The sequence below is a fragment of the Bufo bufo genome, chromosome 6 (genome assembly GCF_905171765.1).
Source record: "Bufo bufo chromosome 6, aBufBuf1.1, whole genome shotgun sequence".
NCBI classification, from domain to species: Eukaryota; Metazoa; Chordata; class Amphibia; order Anura; family Bufonidae; genus Bufo; species Bufo bufo.
In genome coordinates, this window is record NC_053394.1 from 402453231 (window position 1) to 402468790 (window position 15560).

Below are 15560 nucleotides of genomic sequence, written 5' to 3' on the forward strand. Positions count from 1 at the left end.
TGACATCGGTCCCAGCACATGAGCAGTGAAGATTTGAAGCTGAGGCGTATGCACCTCTGCTCATTGCACAGAAAGAACATGTAAAAAGCTCTATGGGTCAATTCTGATGACAGCTTCCCTTTAATTCCACCTAGGGAACTTTAACATGTGATCATCTGATCACTTCACCCATAGACTGCAATGATTCAATAGCCTATGGGATATTCAGTCACAAATAGGGCTTCATAGGAATGCTTTAGAAGGATCGAAGCTGCCATAGCAACTGGACGGCTCCCTCATTCTTAGCACAGGGAACCGTTTGGATTTTGGAAGAAAGACCCCTCAGTTTCAATTGTCATAGTCAATTCTGACCACGGTATATGAGGGATTAAATGTCTGTGATCAGCGTTATGGCCAATCACAAACATTGCTTCAGGGTGTCTGCTGTATAAAAGAGTAAGTACCCAGCAGCTATGGTCAGGAAGGGGTTAAAGCGGCTGTGTCACCAGGATCAATCCTATTAAACCAGACATATTAATTGGTAGGGCTCATCATGCTGATTAAAACCATTCCTTTCTTTTATCTGTACGATAAATAGCTGCAGAGATATCTGCATTTTTATTCATATGCAAATAAACAAGTTCGAGCACCAGGAGGCGGGGGTGAGTCATTTGAGCACGGCTTTGTAACACCCCCCTGTGCTCTGCACACAACCCTCTCCCCTTGATTGACAGGACTAGACATGCTGAGGGCGGAGCTCTATCCTAGCATCTGCATATCATATACTCTATGTACTGTAGATTCACCATATTGAGATAAGCTCATAAAGCTAATATACATATTACTGCTTTATTCACAGGCACGGTATATAATTATAAAGACACCAGTAATGTGTTAGATTCTAAACACAGAAAAGTCATGCATCTCTATGTGGTAAGTGTGATTAAATATAAGATAAAACAGACAAATTACATACAGAATAAATAATAATCAATGACCTGGCCAACACAATATGGGGAGGGGGAGGACTCCTGTCACCATGTCATAGCACATGGCCGACACCCCATGGTGATACAAGAGTACAAGAGACACATATTGACCTACAACATCATACCTGGAAGATGTTCTCAATGGAGTTCCCGTTATTTGTGTTTGTGCACAAAGGTTTATACCTTTCAGCCCCTCCTCCTAAGGATGTCCAGTGCGCAGCACGCAGGTTTCTGAAATAATCACCCAGGAATGCAGCCTTTTCAGCACAATAGGGGTCTTCGTATATGTTATCTAACTATCCCTAACTCACTTCATTATGAAGAATATCATTACAAAGAATATAGAAAGTGATAATAATTAAAGGGGGCAGAACGATTCAGTACTTAAAGGGGTTATCCAACATCATACAACAGCCCCCCCATGTCCCGGGCCCCTCAGAGGGAATATACCTACCCCTCTCCCTGTGCCGCTCCTGGTCCCCACACCGCTGCTGCTGCTTCTCCCTGTACACGGATGAAAACATCCAGTGTCGGGGGAGAGCAGCCAATGGCAGGCAGGGACAGGGACGAGCCTCACTTGCATCGCAGGTGACGCTATGGAGGCTTGTCCCAGTCTGCCATTGGCTGCTCCTCCCCAACACCGGATGTTTATATCCGTGTACAGAGGGATGCAGCGGCGGTGCGGGGACCAGGATAGGCGCGGGTTAAGTATATTCCCTATGAGGTGCCCGGCGCATGGGGGGCTGTTTTATGATGTTGGATAACCCCTTTAATTATGTAAAATACCCTTACAACACATTCCACCTCTGGTTCTTCCAATTTAATTAATTTCCATCTGTCTTTAAATGTAGTAAAGTACAGCTTAGTTTTAGTAATATCATTACCTATTTGAAATAACATAAGATAGCCCCTAGTAATTTAACAAAACAACACTTTAAAACCATTGGATTTCTAAAAGAAAAAAAAATCATAAAAACTATGTTGGACTAACAAGAAGTGTCTTTCACAGAGGTCTTCTTCACTTCTGATCTTCTTGGATCTGGTACTGTAAAACATGGGCATCTTGATCTTGGAATCCTTCTCTTGTCAACGTCTAACTCCAACAATTTTTCTAGCACTCACAAATATCAAAGAAAATCATCCATTTCTTGGTGTTCTGTCCCGTGTACTGCACGGCCCTTTTGTGCCACAATGCACGTGTTATCCAACTCTTTACAACTTTGTCTCTTGGCTTAATTTCTTATACCTCCTTTCTCCTTCTTTATATGTTAGAGTATTGGATCTCATTGGTGAAGGGTATCTGTCAGGAGAAGGGTACAAAAACATTTCCAAGGCATGGAACACAGTGAAGATGGTCATCAAGAAGTAGACTTCCCTTAAAATTTTTTGAAAAAGACCAGAAGAATATTGGTCTAAGAGGCTGCCAAGAGGCCTTTTAACAACATTAAAGGAGCTGCAGGAATGTATGACAGGTACTAGTTGTGTACTGCATTCTCCCGTGTTCTTTATATGTCTGGGATGTGGTGTAGGGTGCCAGGGTGAAAGCCTTTTCTTATAAAGAAAAACTGCTACAAGAGGATATAGTTTTAAATTAGAGGGGCAAAGGTTTAAAAGTAATATCAGGAAGTATTACTTTACTGAGAGAGTAGTGGATGCATGGAATAGCCTTCCTGCAGAAGTGGTAGCTGTAAATGCAGTGAATGAGTTGAGGCATGCATGGGATAGGCATAAGGCCATCCTTCATAGGGCCAAGGGCTATTCATAGTATTCAGACTAGATGGGCCAAATGGTTATTATCTGCCGACACATTCTATGTTTCTATGGCTAAAATCTACATCAAGTCTAACAAAAGCATGTGAGAAAATGTGTTCTGGTCTGATGAGGCCAAGACCAAGGTTGGTGAAAATACAACACTGCGTATGACAAAAAGAACACCATTCCCACAGTGAATCATGGTGGATGCAGCATTATGGTTTGGGACTGTTTTTCTGCAGCCAGAACTGGGGCTCTAGCCAAGGTGAAAGGAATTATGAACAGTTCCAAATATCAGTCAATTTTGAAAAAAATAAATAAAAAATACAAGCTTCTGCCAAAAGAGGAAGCAGAATTTCTCCTTTCAGCACAACGATGACCCAAAGCAAACCTCCACATGAACAAAAGAATGGCTTTGCCAGAAGATGATCAAGGTTTTGGAATGGCCCAGACCTGAATCCAATTACAAATCTGTGGGTTGATCTAAAGAGGCCTGTACATAGGAGATGCCCCCGTAATGTGACACATTTGGAGCACTTTTGAATGGATCAGTGGGCAAAGATTGCCAAGTCTAGATGTGCCATGATGATAGACTGCTACTGAAAAAGACTGGATGCTGTCAAATTCAAAGGGTAATTTAACAAACTATTAGTTTAAGGGTGTGCATATTTATGCAACCAAATTATTTTAGATTTTTATTTTTCTACCCTAAAAGAGTTCAGTTTGTTTTTCAATTTAATTGTACAGATTATAGGTAATATTAATAACGTTCTGAAATTGAAGGTGGAAATAAATCTGAAATCATTTATCTTGGTCTGATTTTATATGACAAAAACCTGGCATTTTAAAAGGGGAGTGTAGACTTTTTATTTCCACTGTATATTCAATGTATGTTTGTTTTTTTGGGGGGAGGGATAAGTCATTTATTGGTAATTACATATATTTCTTAATCATTTCAAGCTACAAATAGAGATGTCGCAAGCATAAAATTTTCCGTTCGCGAACGGCGAACTCGAGTTTTCGCAAGTATTCGCGAACGGGCGAACCGCCATTGACTTCAATGGGCAGGCGAATTTTAAGACCCACAGGGACTCTTTCTGGCCACAATAGTGATGGAAAAGTTGTTTCAATGGGACTAACACCTGGACTGTGGCATGCCGGAGGGGGATCCATGGCAAAACTCCCATGGAAAATTACGTAGTTGACGCAGAGTCGGGTTTTAATCCATAAAGGGCATAAATCACCTAACATTCCTAAATTGCTTGGAATAACGTGCTTTAAAACATCAGGTATGATGTTGTATCGATCAGGTAGTGTAAGGGTTAGGCCCGCTTCACAGTGACAGACCAAACTCCCTGTTTAACGCACCGCAAACAACTGCAAACAGTCCATTTGCACAACCGCAAACTCCCCATTTGCACAAGGTTGGATACCAAGCTAGCCATGTCCCGTTCCTTGTCCTCACTGATGTCATTGAAGGTTTCTTCCTCCACCCAGCCACGTACAACACCAAGGGTCCCCGAAAGGTGACAACAAGCCCCCTGGGACTCCTGCTGTATTTGGTCTGCCACCTTCCTCCTCTGACTCCTCTTCTTCAGACTCCTCTCTCTGCGTTATTATAAGGTGTGTTAAGTAGTACTATTCCTATCAGTTTAATCCCTGTTACGTCCCCTATCAGGGGACGTGTATATGGCATCGATTTTAGGACCGGGGAGATGGAAAAAGATGCTTGCTCAGTCCTCCTACTTCAAATTTGGGGCACTGCGCGTGCAATCTAATGTTCCGCCAGATAGTTGTGGTGTGTTATGTTGTTCTATTCTTATCAGTTTAATCCCTGTTACGTCCCCTATCAGGGGACGTGTATGGAATAGATTTTAGACAACCGCAAAGAGTTGTCAATAGTTGAGACACTCATGACATAAATTTTATTCCTCTATGCGTCAATCTTGGTGTAGTGATGACTGTGCTCCTGCGCACGTTTGGGAGATTGCAGGCGATGGGGGTTTTTCAAAGCCTATGGTCGTGCTGAGGTAGTTCAGTGACAATTAAGTGACCCAGAAAACAATGATTCTGCAGTGTGGGCCCATTGTTGGCCTAGTAGGCTTTAATGATCACCTTAGATGATAACAAAGAAAATTTATGTTTTTTCTGTGCAAAATTATCCAGCCGATCGCTTTTGGTCTGTTCACAATGAAGCAACGACCTTATCATCTGGGGTGTGCCAACATTGCCATTGCCAACACACTCATAGAGGTGGTCGCTTCATTGTGATACGCAAGCCCCTTAACCACAACAAGGTAACGATCACGAAGGGGAATTGACACATGTATGTGCCTTTTTTTTTTTGTTTGTTTTTTGAAGCCACAGTGCAGCACCAGAGGCCAGAAAAATTAGGCATGTATATATGCCTGAAAAATTAGGTATTGTTGCAGCCGCTGCTGTAGCAGCGGCCAGAAAAATTGATGTTTGTTTCCCAGGCAGAAAGTGCCCTAAAACATTGCGGCTTGAACCCTAGTTGGTGGCGGATAAGTCACGCAAGTCATCCGGCATTCAGAGATAAAATACAGCAGCGTGTGGACCATTTTTAGCCCAAGGCATCTCATCAGGCCTTTTTTATTCGAATGTATCGCTCACTGTCAGTCCCTTCGGGATCCATCCCTCATTCATCTTAATAAAGGTGAGGTAATCTAGACTTTTTTGACCTAGGCGACTTCTCTTCTCAGTGACAATACCTCCTGCTGCACTGAAGGTCCTTTCTGACAGGACACTTGAAGCGGGGCAGACCAGAAGTTCTATCGCAAATTGGGATAGCTCAGGCCACAGGTAAAGCCTGCACACCCAGTAGTCAAGGGGTTCATCGCTCCTCAGAGTGTCAATATCTGCAGTTAAGGCGAGGTAGTCTGCTACCTGTCTGTCGAGTTGTTCTCTGAGGGTGGACCCCGAAGGGCTGTGGCGATGCGTAGGACTTAAAAAGCTCTGCATGTCCTCCATCAACAACACGTCTGTAAAGCGTCCTGTCCTTGCCGGCGTGATCGTGGGAGGAGGAGGATTACTTTCACCTCTTCCCCTGTTAGATTCCCGTTGTGCTGTGACATCACCCTTATATGCTGTGTAAAGCATACTTTTTAATTTATTTTGGAACTGCTGAATCCTTTCCGACTTGCGGTAATTCGGTAACATTTCAGGCACTTTCTGCTTATACCGGGGGTCTAGTAGCGTGGACACCCAGTACAGGTCGTTCTCCTTCAGCCTTTTTATACGAGGGTCCCTCAACAGGCATGACAGCATGAAAGACCCCATTTGCACAAGGTTGGATGCCGAGCTACTCATGTCCCGTTCCTCGTCCTCAGTGATCTCACTGAAGGTATGTTCTTCCCCCCAGCCACGTACAACACCACGGGTACCAGATAGGTGACAACGAGCACCCTGGGATGCCTGTTGTGGTTGGTCTTCCTCCTCCTCCTGAAAGCCACATTCCTCCTCTGACTCCTCTTCCTCACAATCCTCTTCCAGCGTTGCCGCAGGTCCAGCAAGCGATGCTGATAAGGCTGTTTCTGGTGGTGATGGTGACCACAACTCTTCCTCTTCACGCTCATCTACGGTCTGATCCAGCACTCTTCGCAGGGCACGCTCCAGGAAGAAAACTAATGGGATGATGTCGCTGATGGTGCCTTCGGTGCGACTGACTAGGTTTGTCACCTCCTCAAAAGGACGCATTAGCCTACAGGCATTGCACATGAGCGTCCAGTAACGTGGCAAAAAAATTCCCAGCTCCGCAGAGGCTGTCCTAGCACCCCGGTCATACAAATACTCGTTGACGGCTTTTTCTTGTTGGAGCAGGCGGTCGAACATTAGGAGTGTTGAATTACGTGTCGGGCTGTCGCAAATCAAGCGCCTCACTGGCATGTTGTTTCGCCGCTGAATATCTGAAAAGTGCACCATGGCCGTGAAGGAACGCCTGAAATGGCCACACACCTTCCTGGCCTTCTTCAGGACGTCCTGTAAGCCTGGGTACTTATGCACAAAGCGTTGTACGATCAGATTACACACATGTGCCATGCACGGCACATGTGTCAACTTGCCCAAATTCAATGCCGCCAACAAATTGCTTCCCTTGTCACACACCACTTTGCTGATCTCCAGTTGGTGCGGAGTCAGCCATTGATCCACCTGTGCGTTCAGGGCGGACAGGAGTGCTGGTCCGGTGTGACTCTCTGCTTTCAGGCAAGTCAACCCCAAGACAGCGTGACACTGCCGTATCGGGGATGTGGAATAGCCCCTGGGGAGCTGGGGGGGTGCTGTTGATGTGGAGCAAGACACAGCAGCAGAAGAGGACTCAGCGAGGAGGTTATGGTAGAGGATGGAGTAGGAGGAGTAGAGGAGGTGGCAGCAGGCCTGCCTGCAAGTTGTGGCGGTGTCACCAACTCCTCTGCAGAGCCACGCATTCCATGCTTGGCAGCCGTCAGCAGGTTTACCCAATGCGCAGTGTACACGATATACCTGCCCTGACTGTGCTTTGCAGACCAGGTATCAGTGGTCAGATGGACCCTTGCCCCAACACTGTGTGCCAGACATGCCATTACTTCCTTTTGCACAATCGAGTACAGGTTGGGGATTGCCTTTTGTGCAAAGAAATTTCGGCCGGGTACCTTCCACTGCGGTGTCCCAATAGCTAAAAACTTTTTGAAGGCCTCAGACTCCACCAGCTTGTACGGTAAAAGCTGGCAGGCTAAGAGTTCAGACAAGCCAGCTGTCAGACGCCGGGCAAGGGGGTGACTTTGTGACATTGGCTTCTTACGCTCAAACTTGTCCTTGACTGCTCAAGGCCAGAGACGAAGTGGCGGATGGTTGAGAGGGGGCAAGGAGGACAGCAGTGGTTGACGTGGCTGAAGATGCTGGACCAGGAGGAGGATGGCGGCTTTGAGTTTGTGTGCTGCTTGTACTCATGTGTTGATCCCATAGGCATTTGTGATGTGCGATCATGTGCCTTCGCAAAGCAGTTGTACCTAGGTGGGTGTTGGACTTCCCACGACTCAGTTTCTTTTGGCACAGGTTGCAAATGGCATCGCTGTTGTCAGAGGCAGACACACAAAAAAAATGCCACACTGCTGAGCTCTGCAATGACGGCATTCTGGTGGTGGCAACAGCATGCGTTGATTGGCGTGCTGTCTGGCTGACCCCAGGTGCTGATGCATGCTGTCTGACTGTGCCACTAGCTGCTTGCGACGACCTCCCCCTGCTTCCAACTCGTCTCCTCCTCCTCTCTGTCTCCCCATCAGAACTTTCCCCCTGTTCTTCTTCTCTTCGAGCGGGCACCCACGTGACATCAACGGACACATCGTCATCATCAACCGCTTCACTTGTATCTGACAACTCAGCAAAGGAAGCACCAGCAGGTACAACATCATCATCACACCGTACGTCCATGTGTGTAATGCTGCCTGACATACATATCCCTGTTATCTACATCCTCTGGCAATAATGGTTGCGCATCACTTATTTCTTCCAACTGATGTGTAAATAACTTTTCTGACAGATCAAGTGAAGCGGCTGTGGTGCTACCGTTGGTGGTGGCGGCAGGTGGGCGAGAGGTAACTTGAGAGGTGGCCAAAGCTGAGCTGGAGGAGGATGGTGCGTCAAGGTTCCGAGCGGAAGCTGTAGAAGATTGGGTGTCCTGTGTTAGCCAGTCAACTATGTCCTCAGAACTTTTCGAGTTCAGGGTACGTGGCCTCTGAACACTGGGCATTAGACTAGGGCCAAAGGGAATCACAGCACCAAGACCATGACGGCCCCTGCAGGGTGGCCTGCCTCTGCCTGTCATTTTTTTTAGATTAGTTAAGTTGTACTATGCGTGCAAGCTACTGTGACACAAGATATGAGTTGCGCTGAAGTGACACTATGCACTGCACTGGGCCTTAAACACACAAACACGTGTGTAACTGACTGCTATTTATTCAGCCAAAATAGTTTTTTTTATTTAAATGGAATCGAATGTGACACCAGATATGAATGGCGCTAAAGTGACACTATGCACTGCACTGGGCCTTAAACACACAAACACGTGTGTGTAACTGACTGATATTTATTCAGCCAAAATTGTTTTTTATTCTTTAAATGGAATCGAATGTGACACCAGATATGAATGGCGCTGAAGTGACACACTGCACTGGCCCTTAAACACACAAACACGTGTGTAACTGACTGCTATTTATTCAGTCAAAATTGTTGTTTTTCTTTAAATGTAATCGAATGTGACACCAGATATGAGTTGCGCTGGTGACACTATGCACTTGCAGGGCTGTGAGCCTGACACACACGCTGGCAGGCAGGCAACTGCAATTTGATTACACAGAAAAAAAAACAAAAAACAGACTGATGTTCTAACCCTAAAAAGGGCTTTTTGGGGTGCTGTCCTTACAGCAGAGATCAGATGAGTCCTTCAGGACTGTAGTGGACACTGAATACACTTGCCTAGCTATCGATTTCCCTATTAAATCAGCAGCAGCTACACTGTTCCTCCTTTCACTAAGAATGAAGCTTCTGAATGAATCTAAAATGGATGCTGTCCAGGAGGTGGGAGGGAGGGAGGGTCTGCTGCTGATTGGCTGGAATGTGTCTGCTGACTGTGAGGTACAGGGTCAAAGTTTACTCAATAATGATGTATAGGGGGCGGACCGAACATCGCATATGTTCGCCTGCCACGGCGAACGCGAACAAGCTATGTTCGCCGGGAACTATTCGCCGGCGAACTATTCGGGACATCTCTAGCTACAAATTGCTTTCCCATTCTCTACTATGTGATTTTACTGTGACTGTTATTTTTTTCTTGTACTATTCACACATAAAAAGGTATAAAAAAGAAAATGGGTGCTTCTATGGATATATAGATTTTTAAGAATATGTGATTTTCCACGTCTTCTTCTTTGATGTACAATTAAACTGGATTTTTTTTTACATAACATACATTAAAAAAATGTTTTTACATAACACAAATTAACCACCTCAGCCCCCAGTGCTTAAACACCCTGAAAGACCAGGCCACTTTTTACACTTCTGCACTACACTACTTTCACCGTTTATTGCTCGGTCATGCAACTTACCACCCAAATGAATTTTACCTCCTTTTCTTCTCACTAATAGAGCTTTCATTTGGTGGTATTTGGTGGTATTTCATTGCTGCTGACATTTTAACTTTTTTTGTTATTAATCGAAATTTAACGATTTTTTTGCAAAAAAATGACATTTTTCACTTTCAGTTGTAAAATTTTGCAAAAAAAATGACATCCATATATAAATTTTGCTCTAAATTTATTGTTCTACATGTCTTTGATAAAAAAAAAATGTTTGGGTAAAAAAAAAATGGTTTGGGTAAAAGTTATAGCGTTTACAAACTATGGTACAAAAATGTGAATTTCCGCTTTTTGAAGCAGCTCTGACTTTCTGAGCACCTGTCATGTTTCCTGAGGTTCTACAATGGCCAGACAGTACAAACACCCCACAAATGACCCCATTTCGGAAAGTACACACCCTAAGGTATTCGCTGATGGGCATAGTGAGTTCATAGAACTTTTTATTTTTTGTCACAAGTTAGTGGAAAATGATGATTTTTTCTTTTTTTTTTTCTTTTCTTACAAAGTCTCATATTCCACTAACTTGTGACAAAAAATAAAAACTTCTATGAACTCACTATGCCCATCACGAAATACCTTGGGGTCTCTTCTTTCCAAAATGGGGTCACTTGTGGGGTGGTTATACTGCCCTGGCATTCTAGGGGCCCGAAATGTGTGGTAAGGATTTTGAAATCAAATTCTGTAAAAAATGACCTGTGAAATCCGAAAGGTGCTCTTTGGAATATGGGCCCCTTTGCCCACCTAGGCTGCAAAAAAGTGTCACACATCTGGTATCTCTGTACTCAGGAGAAGGTGGGGAATGTGTTTTGGGGTGTCATTTTATATATACCCATGCTGGGTGAGAGAAATATCTTGGTCAAATGCCAACTTTGTATAAAAAAATGGGAAAAGTTGTCTTTTGCCAAGATATTTCTCTCACCCAGCATGGGTATATGTAAAATGACACCCAAAAACACATTCCCCAACTTCTCCTGAGTACGGAGATACCAGATGTGTGACACTTTTTTGCAGCCTAGGTGGGCAAAGGGGCCCATATTCCAAAGAGCACCTTTCGGATTTCACAGGTCATTTTTTACAGAATTTGATTTCAAACTCCTTACCACACATTTGGGCCCCTAGAATGCCAGGGCAGTATAACTACCCCACAAGTGACCCCATTTTGGAAAGAAGACACCCCAAGGTATTCCGTGAGGGGCATGGCAAGTTCCTAGAATTTTTTATTTTTTGTCACAAGTTAGTGGAAAATGATGATTTTTTATTTTTTTTTATTTTTTTATACAAAGTCTCATATTCCACTAACTTGTGACAAAAAATAAAAACTTCCATGAACTCACTATGCCCATCAGCGAATACCTTGGGGTCTCTTCTTTCCAAAATGGGGTCACTTGTGGGGTAGTTATACTGCCCTGGCATTCTAGGGGCCCAAATGTGTGGTAAGGAGTTTGAAATCAAATTCTCTAAAAAATGACCTGTGAAATCCGAAAGGTGCTCTTTGGAATATGGGCCCCTTTGCCCACCTAGGCTGCAAAAAAGTGTCACACATCTGGTATCTCCGTACTCAGGAGAAGTTGAGGAATGTGTTTTGGGGTGTCTTTTTACATATACCCATGCTGGGTGAGATAAATATCTTGGTCAAATGCCAACTTTGTATAAAAAAATGGGAAAAGTTGTCTTTTGCCAAGATATTTCTCTCACCCAGCATGGGTATATGTAAAATGACACCCCAAAACACATTCCCCAACTTCTCCTGAGTACGGAGATACCAGATGTGTGACACTTTTTTGCAGCCTAGGTGGGCAAAGGGGCCCATATTCCAAAGAGCACCTTTCGGATTTCACAGGTCATTTTTTACAGAATTTGATTTCAAACTCCTTACCACACATTTGGGCCCCTAGAATGCCAGGGCAGTATAACTACCCCACAAGTGACCCCATTTTGGAAAGAAGAGACCCCAAGGTATTCGCTGATGGGCATAGTGAGTTCATGGAAGTTTTTATTTTTTGTCACAAGTTAGTGGAATATGAGACTTTGTATGAAAAAAAAAAAAAAATCAGCATTTTCCACTAACTTGTGACAAAAAATAAAAAATTCTAGGAACTCGCTATGCCCCTCACGGAATACCTTGGGGTGTCTTCTTTCCAAAATGGGGTCACTTGTGGGGTAGTTATACTGCCCTGGCATTTTCCAGGGGCCCTAATGTGTGGTAAGTAGGTAAATGACCTGTGAAATCCTAAAGGTGCTCTTTGGAATATGGGCCCCTTTGCCCACCTAGGCTGCAAAAAAGTGTCACACATGTGGTATCGCCGTATTCAGGAGAAGTTGGGGAATGTGTTTTGGGGTGTCATTTTACATATACCCTTGCTGGGTGAGAGAAATATCTTGACAAAAGACAACTTTTCCCATTTTTTTATACAAAGTTGGCATTTGACCAAGATATTTCTCTCACCCAGCATGGGTATATGTAAAATGACACCCCAAAACACATTCCCCAACTTCTCCTGAGTACGGCGATACCAGATGTGTGACACTTTTTTGCAGCCTAGATGCGCAAAGGTGCCCAAATTCCTTTTAGGAGGGCATTTTTAGACATTTGGATACCAGACTTCTTCTCACGCTTTGGGGCCCCTAGAATGCCAGGGCAGTATAAATACCCCACATGTGACCCCATTTTGGAAAGAAGACACCCCAAGGTATTCAATGAGGGGCATGGCGAGTTCATAGAATTTTTTTTTTTTTGGCACAAGTTAGCGGAAATTGATATTTTTAATTTTTTTCTCACAAAGTCTCCTGTTCCGCTAACTTGGGACAAAAATGTCAATCTTTCATGGACTCAATATGCCCCTCACGGAATACCTGGGGGTGTCTTCTTTCCGAAATGGGGTCACATGTGGGGTATTTATACTGCCCTGGCATTCTAGGGGCCCTAAAGCGTGAGAAGAAGTCTGGAATATAAATGTCTAAAAAATTTTACGCATTTGGATTCCGTGAGGGGTATGGTGAGTTCATGTGAGATTTTATTTTTTGACACAAGTTAGTGGAATATGAGACTTTGTAAGAAAAAAAAATAATAATTCCGCTAACTTGGGCCAAAAAAATGTCTGAATGGAGCCTTACAGAGGGGTGATCAATGACAGGGGGGGTGATCAATGACAGGGGGGGTGATCAATGACAGGGGGGGTGATCAATGACAGGGGGGTGATCAGGGAGTCTATATGGGGTGATAACCACAGTCATTGATCATGCCCCTGTAAGGCTTCATTCAGACGTCCGGATGCGTTTTGCGGATCCGATCCATCTATCAGTGCATCCGTAAAAATCATGCGGACATCTGAATGGAGCTTTACAGAGGGGTGATCAATGACAGGGGTGTAATCAATGACAGGGGGGTGATCAGGGAGTCTATATGGGGTGATAACCACAGTCATTGATCACGCCCGTGTAAGGCTTCATTCAGACGTCCGGATGCGTTTTGCGGATCCGATCCATCTATCAGTGGATCCGTAAAAATCATGCGGACGTCTGAATGGAGCTTTACAGGGGGGTAATCAATGACAGGGGGGTGATCAGGGAGTCTATATGGGGTGATCACCACAGTCATTGATCATGCCCCTGTAAGGCTTCATTCAGACGTCCGGATGCGTTTTGCGGATCCGATGCATCTATCAGTGGATCCGTAAAAATCATGCGGACGTCTGAATGGAGCTTTACAGGGGGGTAATCAATGACAGGGGGGTGATCAGGGAGTCTATATGGGGTGATCACCACAGTCATTGATCACGCCCCTGTAAGGCTTCATTCAGACGTCCGGATGCGTTTTGCGGATCCGATCCATCTATCAGTGCATCCGTAAAAATCATGCGGACATCTGAATGGAGCTTTACAGGGGGTTGATCAATGACAGGGGTGTAATCAATGACAGGGGGGTGATCAGGGAGTCTATATGGGGTGATAACCACAGTCATTGATCATGCCCCTGTAAGGCTTCATTCAGACGTCCGTATGCGTTTTGCGGATCCGATCCATCTATCAGTGCATCCGTAAAAATCATGCGGACATCTGAATGGAGCTTTACAGGGGGGTGATCAATGACAGGGGTGTAATCAATGACAGGGGGGTGATCAGGGAGTCTATATGGGGTGATCACCACAGTCATTGATCACGCCCCTGTAAGGCTTCATTCAGACATCCGGATGCGTTTTGCGGATCCGATCCATCTATCAGTGCATCCGTAAAAATCATGCGGACATCTGAATGGAGCTTTACAGGGGGTTGATCAATGACAGGGGTGTAATCAATGACAGGGGGGTGATCAGGGAGTCTATATGGGGTGATAACCACAGTCATTGATCATGCCCCTGTAAGGCTTCATTCAGACGTCCGTATGCGTTTTGCGGATCCGATCCATCTATCAGTGCATCCGTAAAAATCATGCGGACATCTGAATGGAGCTTTACAGGGGGGTGATCAATGACAGGGGTGTAATCAATGACAGGGGGGTGATCAGGGAGTCTATATGGGGTGATAACCACAGTCATTGATCATGCCCCTGTAAGGCTTCATTCAGACGTCCGGATGCGTTTTGCGGATCCGATCCATCTATCAGTGCATCCGTAAAAATCATGCGGACATCTGAATGGAGCTTTACAGGGGGGTGATCAATGACAGGGGTGTAATCAATGACAGGGGGGTGATCAGGGAGTCTATATGGGGTGATCACCACAGTCATTGATCACGCCCCTGTAAGGCTTCATTCAGACATCCGGATGCGTTTTGCGGATCCGATCCATCTATCAGTGCATCCGTAAAAATCATGCGGACATCTGAATGGAGCTTTACAGGGGGTTGATCAATGACAGGGGTGTAATCAATGACAGGGGGGTGATCAGGGAGTCTATATGGGGTGATAACCACAGTCATTGATCATGCCCCTGTAAGGCTTCATTCAGACGTCCGTATGCGTTTTGCGGATCCGATCCATCTATCAGTGCATCCGTAAAAATCATGCGGACATCTGAATGGAGCTTTACAGGGGGGTGATCAATGACAGGGGTGTAATCAATGACAGGGGGGTGATCAGGGAGTCTATATGGGGTGATAACCACAGTCATTGATCATGCCCCTGTAAGGCTTCATTCAGACGTCCGGATGCGTTTTGCGGATCCGATCCATCTATCAGTGCATCCGTAAAAATCATGCGGACATCTGAATGGAGCTTTACAGGGGGGTGATCAGGGAGTCTATATGGGGTGATCACCACAGTCATTGATCATGCCCCTGTAAGGCTTCATTCAGACGTCCGGATGCGTTTTGCGGATCCGATCCATCTATCAGTGGATCCGTAAAAATCATGCGGACGTCTGAATGGAGCTTTACAGGGGGGTGATCAATGACAGGGGGGTAATCAATGACAGGGGGGTGATCAGGGAGTCTATATGGGGTGATCAGGGGTGATCAGGGGCTAATAAGGGGTTAATAAGTGACGGGGTGTGTGTAGTGTAGTGTAGTGGTGCTTGGTGCTACTTTACTGAGCTACCTGTGTCCTCTGGTGGTCGATCCAAACAAAGGGGACCACCAGAGGACCAGGTAGCAGGTATATTAGACGCTGTTATCAAAACAGCGTCTAATATACCTGTTAGGGGTTAAAAAAAACACATCTCCAGCCTGCCAGCGAACGATCGCCGCTGGCAGGCTGGAGATCAACTCTCTTACC

At 45.0% G+C, this 15560-nt stretch overlaps 1 protein-coding gene across 1 annotated transcript in view; it reads right to left on the reverse strand.

Annotated features, from left to right (window-relative positions):
• LOC121004480 (zinc finger protein OZF-like) overlaps positions 1-15560 on the reverse strand; it is a 124237-nt gene that overhangs the window by 59293 nt on the left and 49384 nt on the right. The window lies entirely within an intron of this gene.